At 47.0% G+C, this 10,257-nt stretch overlaps 1 protein-coding gene across 1 annotated transcript in view; it reads right to left on the reverse strand.

Moving 5' to 3' along the window:
- RPH3A (rabphilin 3A) overlaps nt 1-8,517 on the reverse strand; it is a 64,490-nt gene extending 55,973 nt beyond the window's left edge. Inside the window, exon 1 of the mRNA XM_072953313.1 lies at nt 8,436-8,517. The gene's annotated coding sequence lies outside the window, so the exon portion shown is untranslated. The remainder of the gene's footprint in view (nt 1-8,435) is intronic.
- Nucleotides 8,518-10,257: the final 1,740 nt, after the last annotated feature.

Here is a 10,257-nt window from a genome sequence, read left to right on the forward strand (position 1 = left end):
CAGAAATGAATCAGAGCGAAGAGCTCCCTCCCTTTAATCTGTATTCCTCCCATTCACTGTTGATGCAAGGCCACATATCCAGGAGGGGGTGCTCAGAGCTCTTAACTCTAGTCCAGGGTCTTTCTACTGGAGGATGTCATCTGACTCATGTACTAGTCAACTTGGCTTTGGTCAGACAGAAAAGAAAAAAAACCAAAACCCCCGCCTCTTAGCATTGTGAGGTCCCAAATGTTAGCATCATCCCTGGCTTGCTTTCTTTTTAATACTCTACACCCAAACCATCAGAAGGTCACATTGGCTTGATCTTCCTAATTAACCTGCAATCTTCCAATGCTCTCTGCCTGAATATGCTGATCCGAGCCACTCCCACCCCCGCCTGGCTGACGACGGGAGGCTCTTCATGGGCCTCCCTGCCTCCACCTCTGGCCCACTTCAACCTGTGCTCTATGCAGTGGCCAGGGAGAGCGCCACAAACACAAACCACGGCTTGTGACAACAGCACGCCCACGGTGGTCATCTCGCTGCTAAAATGTAAGTCTCCTGCAGAATTCCTTCTGCTTTGTTCCCTGCTTAATCTCTAACACCCAGAACAGCGCCTGCATTTAATAAATATTTGTGTAACACATGAACGAGTCTCCATCAATGCTAAGTCAGTCCAGCTGAACGTCGCCAAGATTTCATTCTCTCCGAATCTCCCCTCCTCCAGCTTTAGCCAAAGAGTAAGGGGAAAGAGACGATGAAGATGACATTTAATTATTTTGTTTTGTTTTGTTTTGGCTGGGGGAGGTAATTAGCTGTATTTATTTTTAGAGGAGATTACATTTAATTTATTTTTTTAAAAAGCTTTCGAAGGTAGGTCACTTTGTCCAGTGGGTCCTGATTTCCCTGACGATCTTGTTATAACACAGTCTTTTTTTTTTTTTCCTGGGAAGCTGAATAGATGAGAAGTTGGGAGGTAAACAGGGAGAGAATGCAGTCAGTGCAATTATTAAGCCTTTGGGTGGGTGAAGCCAGAGCAGGGCTGATGGTTGGACACAGAAGAGAAAAGGCCCCTTACAGAAAAGCCATTTCGCCTGCTCCTGTGTGGTTAACATAATCTTCCCAGGTTAATATGACCATTTCATTGTTTCTGCTTTGAAAACAGAAAAAAAAAAAAAAAGTAGGGGGAGAGATGGCCCCTGTTGTGAAGGAAGTCTGCTGAAAAGAACCTTAACATCTCATTATTGCCTGTGCCAAGAGCTGAATGAGACTGCCCCGGCCCCCCTGGGGACCCCAAGCCTCTGCAGGGTACAGAGAGCCTCAGTCTCCGGTAATGAGCTTCCCCGGCTGCCCTGGATCTGGACAGCGAACGTTCCTCTGATTGCCTTACCTCCTGCTTTGCGGCAGAAATGCAACACTGCCCTTGGAGGGTCCCAGAGGGTAGGGGGAGCTGGGGCAAGGGGTACACAGTCCCCTTCTAGGAACTCTGATCTCCAAATTCTGTTGCCCTTCTGGCTTGCCCACCCTTTCCTGCGCTCAGCCATGCACTCTGGGAATTCATTTCCTATTAAAATTCTGCCTGTCAAGTCCAAACTCACTGCTGGCCGCCCCATGGATCCCACCCGGCTCTTTCTCTCCAGGCCCGAAGCCACCCTGGGCAGCACTGATCATTTCAGCTTTGCCACCGAGGCTTCTCAAAGTGTAACATCCCAGGATTGGACTCCTAGTCCTGGTCAACCACCTGGGCCTGGAGAGGGAAGTCTGAGTAACTGAGGCTATCTGAACACCTGGAGTAACAGGCCCAGAGGAGGGAAGTCATGTGTCCACATCCCAGCTGGGGGTGAAAATGCAGGTGGAAGTAAGAGGGTGTATCTCCTGGGCACAAGGCCCCCCACACCCCTGGTACGAGCCCCGAAGAACAGTCTTCAGGAACCAGAGTGACAAAAGCCAGAATCAATGGTGGCAGGTATCAAGGGCTTGGTACCTGCTAAGTGCCTTTCAGGTTTTATCTCATTTAATCCTCACAATAGCCCTCGGGGGTAGACGTTCTTCTCATCCCATTTCACAGATGAGCAACTGAGTCATAGAGAGTGTTAAAGTAGGCTTCCCAAAGGCCTGCTTAAACTCTTTCGATGAAGGAATCTAAATGCCTGATGATGAGCACCATCTGGCCGAGTGTTGGTGCATCTATGCGGTGGAGGACCGCACAGCTGCGAAGAATAATGAGGCTCTTTACGACGGATGTGGACTGATCACCAAGATGAACTGTCTGCTGGAAAAGCCAAGATGTAGGGCCGTGTTCCAGAACAACACCATTCGTGTGCACAAGGGAAAGGAGGACATGTGCATGTGATTTGGGGCCGTATATGCATAAAGTGTCTCTGCAGAGAACTCACAAGAAACGGGTCACATTGCTTGCCTCTCGGGGAAGGGACATTGGGTAGCCGGGACTGAGATGAGAATTTTCACATTATTACGCTTTGTATTCGCAACCACTTGGATATGTTAGCTATACAAACATAAATGGCTTTTTAAAGAGATAATTTAAAAATAATAATAAAGTGCTTCAAGGGCTGCCCATTGCATGTAAGATTTAAGACTCTGACCTCAAGGAACTATCACGACCTGCCTGCCCTTCCTGTATCTCAGACCATGCTCCAGTCGCGCTGCCTATTCCAGCTGCCAGGCCTTTGCCTCTGCTGCTTCTCTGCCTGGATAGCATCTTCCTCTCGCTCTCGCACGGCTGGTTTCTTCTCATGCTCTGCTAGTCTCTGCTCAAATGTCACCTTCTCCAAGAAGCCCTCCCTGACTACACTCTCTAAGTCACTTCTCACCCCTTACTTACTCTCACTACATCCTGTTTGTTTCCTTTAATATTTATCATGATTTGCAATTACTATTATTATTTATTTGCTGTTTGTCTCCCTACCTATTCTATAATATTTGTGAGAACAAGGCCCTGGGTCTGTATTTGTTCAACAGTTGTAACTCCAGTGCACGCAGTGCCAACTTCATGAGCCTGTGACCCATACAGTCGCACAGGGCCCCATGCATAGAAGGACCAAGCTTAGAAGGACTGTGTGCTTAGACAGGCCTGCAATTGTCTTAATGCTCCGCTGTCATCATCTAGAAATCCTTTATAGTATTTGAACAAGGGGCCCTAAATTATCACTTTGCAGCCAGTAGGTGCTCAATAAATCTTCACACAAGACCTAGAGCTCAGTGAGTGCAGTGGGCACTCAATAAATCTGCATGTAAGTGGCAGAGCCAGGCCTTGTTCCCGATGCGCCCACCTCCACAGCTTGGTACTAACCCTTATGTCACCCTGTGGCTTAAGATAACAGGAAGACCCTGTCTCAAGCCCAGAAAGGCTAGATTCCAGAACCTTGTCTTTATCCCCATGCATTTTGTTCTACAGACTTCTCCCCCGGCTCCCTTTAACACTGTTTGTCAAGGAACTGAGCCTCCATTCCCCAGAATCCCCAAGGTCTTCTGCTGGTTTTAGCTGAACTGAAAAAAAAACCAGCCCTGAAAACCCATTTAGCTGCAGAAACACAGCAGGTATCTAAGTGCAACACGGGGCTGGGCTGGGCTGGCAGGGGCTGTATGTGGCACTTCAGGGCACTGCAGGGACCCAGTGTGAGCTGTGGCTGTCTGAGTGGAGTTCAATGCCACAGTCGGCCTCCCAGCCCCACGGTATTGGAATTAATCCAGATACTTCGCACCAGAACCTGTAGCCACCAGTCAGTTCCATCTCTCTCTTCCTGCCCCTTTCTTCTTCCCTTGCATCCAGCCTATCAATGCTCAGTTACTAATCTGGAAAAATAAAATCACTCAGACTATCCGACGTGTGGGAAATGCAACTTCCACCAATGGCTCCAAACGGGTGGAGTACGGGATCCATGAACAGGATCCAAGCAGAAAATATGTTTTGTTTGGCCCGTGCAGTATTTTTTAAAAGTAAAATTAAGCCAATATTTTAAAAGCACAGGATTTAATTAAAAATACAGATTGCCAGCTTCTCTTGACAAATGGGAAGAATCAAAAAATATTTATAGAACATCGATTACTATGTGCAAGACACTGTTCTAGGTCCTGGGGATACAGCATTAAAATAAACTAGTGAAAAAAAGAGGAAAACTGTTGTCTTCATGGAGCTTACCTTCTAGTGGGGAAGACAGATAATAAACAAATAGTAAGTCAAATGTAAAATGTGTCAGCTAGTGATGAGTGCTTTAGAGAAAAATAAAACAGGGAAGGGGAATTGCGATTGAGAGGGAAGTTTGATTTTAAATGAGTGGTCAGGGGGGTCCTCACTGAGAGATGATATTTGAGCAAAGATCTGAAGTAGGTAATGGACTGAGCCATGTGGATCTCTGAGGCAGGGCATTCCAGGCAGAGGGGAAAGCAAGTGCCAAGGCCCTGCGGTGAGCATCTGCTTGGTAAGTTGGAGAAACGGCAAGGAGGGCAGAGTGGCTGGTGCGGAGTGAGCAAGGGGGAGATGAGCGGGAGCTGAAGCTGTAATGGGGGTGGGAGAGCACATCAGATCATTAGGACATTTAAGCTTCCACTCTGAGTTATGTGGGGGTCACAGAAGGGCTTTGAGATGTGAGCTGAATATATTCTATTCTGTCTCAACCATGCATCCAGCTGTGACTATTCACCAGGCACTTAGGGTCCCTATACATCTTTGCCAAGGCAAGGTCACCTGGACCAGCAAAGAGAAAGATGGTGGTCTCCTCTCTTGCCTACTATACTTGCCAGCGCTGAGTACCCCCCCTCACTTGCCTGTACACCTTGCCATGCCAGCATCCTCTCTCAGAGCTCCAGCATCCCCTACCCATCCAGGTACATCCAGAGGGTGCAGGCTGCTGCTGGCTTCTCTTTGCTACTGCAGCCACATGGGACATCCCCACCCTCCCCTGAGCCTGGTCGGGGCTGGAAAGACAAAGCCTTGGTTCCTTCCATGCTGAGCTGGCTGGTGTTCAAGACAAGACAGGAACAGGCCTGAGAGATGCCTGAAATGAAGTACCTCTGTGCTGGCCTTGAAACAGCGAATTCACTGTCAGCTCCCCATGGTTCTCCCATCACCACACAGCAATAACCGACGGCTCCCGCCATATGAGTCTTCGAGAAATCCCACAGGACAGTCCCCATTTTATGGGGTTTTAAGGCAGGCACAGAGCACACCCCCCACTGCTCAGCAACTTTGGCAGGTTTCAGAGACCACATTGTGGGGATCGCAGTTGTCCTAGCTTCTGCCACTGCCCCCATGATAAACTGGCCAGTCCCAGACAACATACAAGCTGACCACAGGCATGAACAAGCCCAGCCAAGATCATCCAAGTCTGGCCTAGAAGAACCACTGGGCTGACCTCAGCCCAATCACTGACCTAAACAATCCTGAGAGAAATAAATGACTATTGTTCTAATCCACTAAGCTTTGGGGTGCTTTGTTATGCAGCAAAAGCTGACTCATAATGCAGCCCATTGTTGTAGGATAATTGCTGCCCTTGAGAGGACTGGGATCCAACCCCAGCTCCCCTATTCACTAAGTGAGTTTCCAGGCCTCAGTTTTTGAATCTGTAAAATGAGGACATAAAAATTCCTATCTTTGTCATGCCTACCTTGCAGGGTTGCTAGAAAGAGCTGAAGTATTAACAGCCTGGTTATATAAAATGCTTTTTAAGTATTAGGCAAGGAGGTTACTGTTAGTTATTTGAGGCTGGAACTAGAGAGGAAAACAAATGTCTAAATTCCAGGTATTTTTTAGGCCCGAGTTGAGACACTGCAGTGGACACCTGGGGTAGAGATTTCTTGTTTTTGCCTGTGCAACACTTACCCCTTCTTAATTTGAGTAACAGCACCCCAGTTTTCCTTTGAGAAACCATCTCTCTCTCAGTGTCAATCTGTGTGGCTCAGATGGAGGTCACCCAAACCTGGTCCCTAGAGGCGGGCCAACGACCCATGCCTGACCAATCAGTGTATTACATGCATGGGCTACAGTGATTGGTTCAGGAACAGGCACATGACCCAGTCTGGACCAATGAAGGCCTGCCCTAAGATTTGCTGGAACTGTATGGAAAGAAGTATTCTTCCCACTGGGATGGCTAAACTGGCAGAACAGAAGCCTGGAGCTGCTATTGGTCACTTTTGCCACCACATGGGAAAGGCCTGCCAAGGGATGAAGGATGAGAGATGGAGAGGTCCTGATTCCTGATGATGCTCTTGGAACGCTGGATCCAGCCACCCCTGAATCTTTCCTGGTCTTTTGGCTACATAGGTTGAACATACGAGCCAATATGTTCCTCTTTTTCCTCCTAAAGGCAAATTAGAATTGAATTTCTGCCACTGCAACTCCCCTGAGCACTCTCTATGTGTCTTCATAGACCAGCTCCCCTGGAGCAAATAAGGATCTCAAAGGCAAGCAGAATTGGCTGAGATCTGGAAAAAATACAACCTTCTTCAGCCACCCACCGAAATCTCCCCTCCTTTACTTCAGAGACACTGCCACCCAAGCTGAGGTGGTGCAGGAGGACAAGAAACATTTGTAAGGCAATCTCACCAAGGCCTGCTGAGACCCTGCACTGACTATTAAAATTCAGTGACGATAAACAGCACTAATTAAAAGCAAAGCTAAGTACTTTATAAGACAAATGAGGTGGCAATATTAAAAGTTGAGATGAAAGAACCAGCGTTAATTAAAAACAAAGGCTAATTTCTTCCCTTCTCTCAAAAGACTGTGTTGCAAGTGTGTGGGCATGTGTGTGCACGTGTGTGTGTGTGTGTATGTGTCTAGAAAAGGTATAGATTTGTTACTGTACAAATTGTCATGGGAGCAGTTTATGGAAATTGGCTTTGCCTGGGGGTGGGGGTCGGGTGGGTCTTCCTAAAGAGAGGTTAAATTGGGGCTGGTCCCTAAAGGATGAGCTGGAGTGCAAGACAAAGAATGGAGGAAAAGATGAGGAAACAGACTGATCAAAGGCTCAGAGGCTTCAATGGACATGAAATATTTAGAGAATGGAGAATTTTATGCAGATGAAGCCTGGGGTGATGCAGAGCTGGAAGGAGGGGAAAACAGGACAGAAAAGAGAGACAGGGATCCAGTGATGAACCCCTATTTCTGTGAGTCAGCAATGATGGTGCATAGTGTCTCCTCCAGTGCTCCCCACCTGGACAACCCCTACTTCTATTTAAAGATCCAGAGGCTAAGACCACACATTCTCAGCAGACAGTTCAGCAAGGCAACTTAGGGTATGGGTTTGGGGGCCAAGCCCATTCTGCCATTTATAAACCTGACAAGTGGATTCACCTTCCCGAACCTCAGTTTCTTCATCTATAGAATGGGGACAATAATAGGACCCATCTCAAAATAGGATTATGTAAGGATTAAATGAGATGGTATATGTAGATTCCTTGGTCTGCAGTCTGGCCCAAATCCCCCCCTTGTCAAGTGGGAGCTATCACTAATTTACGTTATTATTAATAATAATCTCAATTATGTTTTCCTCAAGAGATGGGAACCCAACTTCAGCACTAGAAGGAAATGTCTCAGGATTCTTGAAGCTAGAGTATGTACATGAAACATGATATTGATGAATGATGGAAATAAAAACAACAACAAAATATATTATGTATTATGATAATAACAATGTAATTGTACTAAAGCAGGGGTCATTTGAGACTGCTCTGGTTGACATTAGTGCTGATGACTAAGTATTTCTGGCTTTCCACCACGTGATAGGAAAGCTGGAAGTGGCCACATGACCTGTTTCAGCCAATGAAAGTTTCCAGGAAATTCTAAAGCGGGTGCCTAGTTCACCACTTTCCCCGTTCCCTGTCTTGACAATCATGGATGTATGAAGACAGAGCTCACGTCAGTCTGGGTCCCTGAGTGAGGACAAATGCGGAGTAGACACCCTCTGCTAGCCCACCTTATCCAGGAAGCACAAGTGAGAAACAAATTGTTATTTCAGCCACTGAAACGTTGAGAATTGTTTGTTCATGCAGCACAACCTAACCCATCCTGACTGTGCTCAATGTGCGTCAGAAGCGCACTAAGTATATCACAGGCAACATCTTGTCTGATCTTCATAACAATCCTAGAAAGTAGGATCCTTTATTATCCAATTTTACAGATGAGGAAAGCCCAGAGAGGTAAAGTCATTTGTCCAAGGATACACAGCCAGTAAGTCACAACGGTGCATGCATTTGAAATGAGTCTGCAGAAGTAAATCCATGGCACTCACCTAGGGCAGGGCAGAGCATCTGGAACTGATCTTCTTGGGAGAATGTCTCCTGCTAGACAAGGGTACCCCTAACATTCCTCCTTCCCTTGGGTTATGAATCCCTCTGAGCCCTGAATCTACAAACCCAAATACTGAGCAACAAAATACAAAGGCAGACACTGCTGAAGGAATGCTCTTCAGGGCTCCCTGCACCATCTAGTCAATTACCTGATTCCCGGATCAAGTAGAAGCTTGTCTTTGTTGTGTTGTTGATCGAGCCTATGTCTGCTCCAACTACACTGTGGTGAGGAATAGGAAGAGAAATGCTGAAGACTAGCTTCTGCACTTGCGCAGGGGTGCACAGACACACGTGGCTCCAAACAGGAAAATGTGATTAGTCAGGTCTGCGTATTAAAACAAGTCATTTAGCTTAATGGCTTCTGGCTGCCCCTGAAGCCCAAGTTGCAATGACACTCATTCTGATTAAAACTCAGTTAGAATTGACCATCTGCAGCCCGAACTCTCCTCATGCCACAGAGACCACAAGTATCGCCCTCATCCCTCCTCTGCCCCAGAGATGAAAAACTACAGCAGAGACAGGCATTGATCCCTTATTTAAAAAATGGCAGTGTCCCCGTCTCTCATCTGAGGAGCATTTTCACAAATCGTAGGTGGGGGATGTAGCATTCCCATTTTACAGGTGAGGAAACTGAGTCCCTGGTTTGCCAAGGTCACAGTGGTAGCAGGTGGAATATCCAAAGATACTCCTGCTGGGCCTTATATAAATGAGCCTTCTGACCACCCTGCTATAGTGACTGTTGGTACAAATAATATAATATTTGGTTAAGCATATCAATTTGCTGTTTTTGTATGGCAAATATAGTTACACTGTGTGGCCCAAACTAATCATAGAAATAGCTTTGCTGGGTAACTTCTGTTCACTCCCCAGATCCATTCACCCTCCACCCTGCTCTGTGCCCTGGGAGGCTGGCCTGTGTGGACAGCATCAGTGGCTCCCTTACCCTCTGGTTTCTGGCTGGGTTTGTCTAATTGGAGGCACTGCAGGTAACTGGAGGGAGGAAAGAGAAAGAGGTTGGGGTATTTATTCCCTGGATCCCTCCTGCTGGTCACCATAGGCGGGCTGTAGGGCTCTACTAAAGGTAGTAGCTCTTGTCAGAAGGAACTCTCTGTATAACCCTTTCTCCTCTGGGTCCATAACTGTTCTCTCCCCTGTCCCTCTGGGCCTGGACATGGCGATGGTTCCCTCTGTTGGATGCTGGAGTGTTTCAGTATCCTGGTTTCCCTTGATCTTGCTGATTTGCTCACATGTCTGTAAATTGTCTCTTAATTAAACTCTGTTCATTTACTCCTCTGGGTGTGTGACCAGTTTCTGCGTGTCTTCTATATGCCAGGCACAGTTCTAGGTACTGAATCACTCAATCCTCACAAAGATCCAATGAACAATGATTATTTCCCTTTCACAGGGGATACATCTGGAGCACAGAGAGGTTGGGTAATCTCTCTCAGGTCACACAGCTAGTAAATGATGGGGCCACATTTCACATCCTGGCAGTGTGGCTACAGAGATTGTGCTTTTTTTTTTTTTTTTCGAGGGGGAGGTAATTAGGTTTATTTATTTATTTACTTTTAAATGGAGGTACTGGGAATTGAACCCAGGACCTCAGGCATGCTAAGCATGTGCTCTAACCACTGAGCTATTTCCTCCCCCTTCAGAGATTGTGCTTTTGACCAGCTCACTATCCTGCCCTGAGCGTCTGTACGTAGCAAAGTTAAGGTGGCACAGAAATCAACAGCACTAGGCTTCAGATGGGCAATGTCTGTATCCCACCTCATTTCATCGTCAACACCATCCTATGAGGTTACTTCCACTCCTGAGACTTGGAAAGGTTCGTTAACATGCCCAAGGTCCCAGGAGTGGTGGAGCCAACCAGGGTATAAGTCCAGACTTGTCTCTCCTTAATGACAACACTCTTGACCACTACTCTGGACAACCACTCATATAACGCAGCTGCCTGGCCAGATCTGGTGC

The sequence above is a fragment of the Vicugna pacos genome, chromosome 32 (genome assembly GCF_048564905.1).
Source record: "Vicugna pacos chromosome 32, VicPac4, whole genome shotgun sequence".
Classification (NCBI taxonomy): domain Eukaryota; kingdom Metazoa; phylum Chordata; class Mammalia; order Artiodactyla; family Camelidae; genus Vicugna; species Vicugna pacos.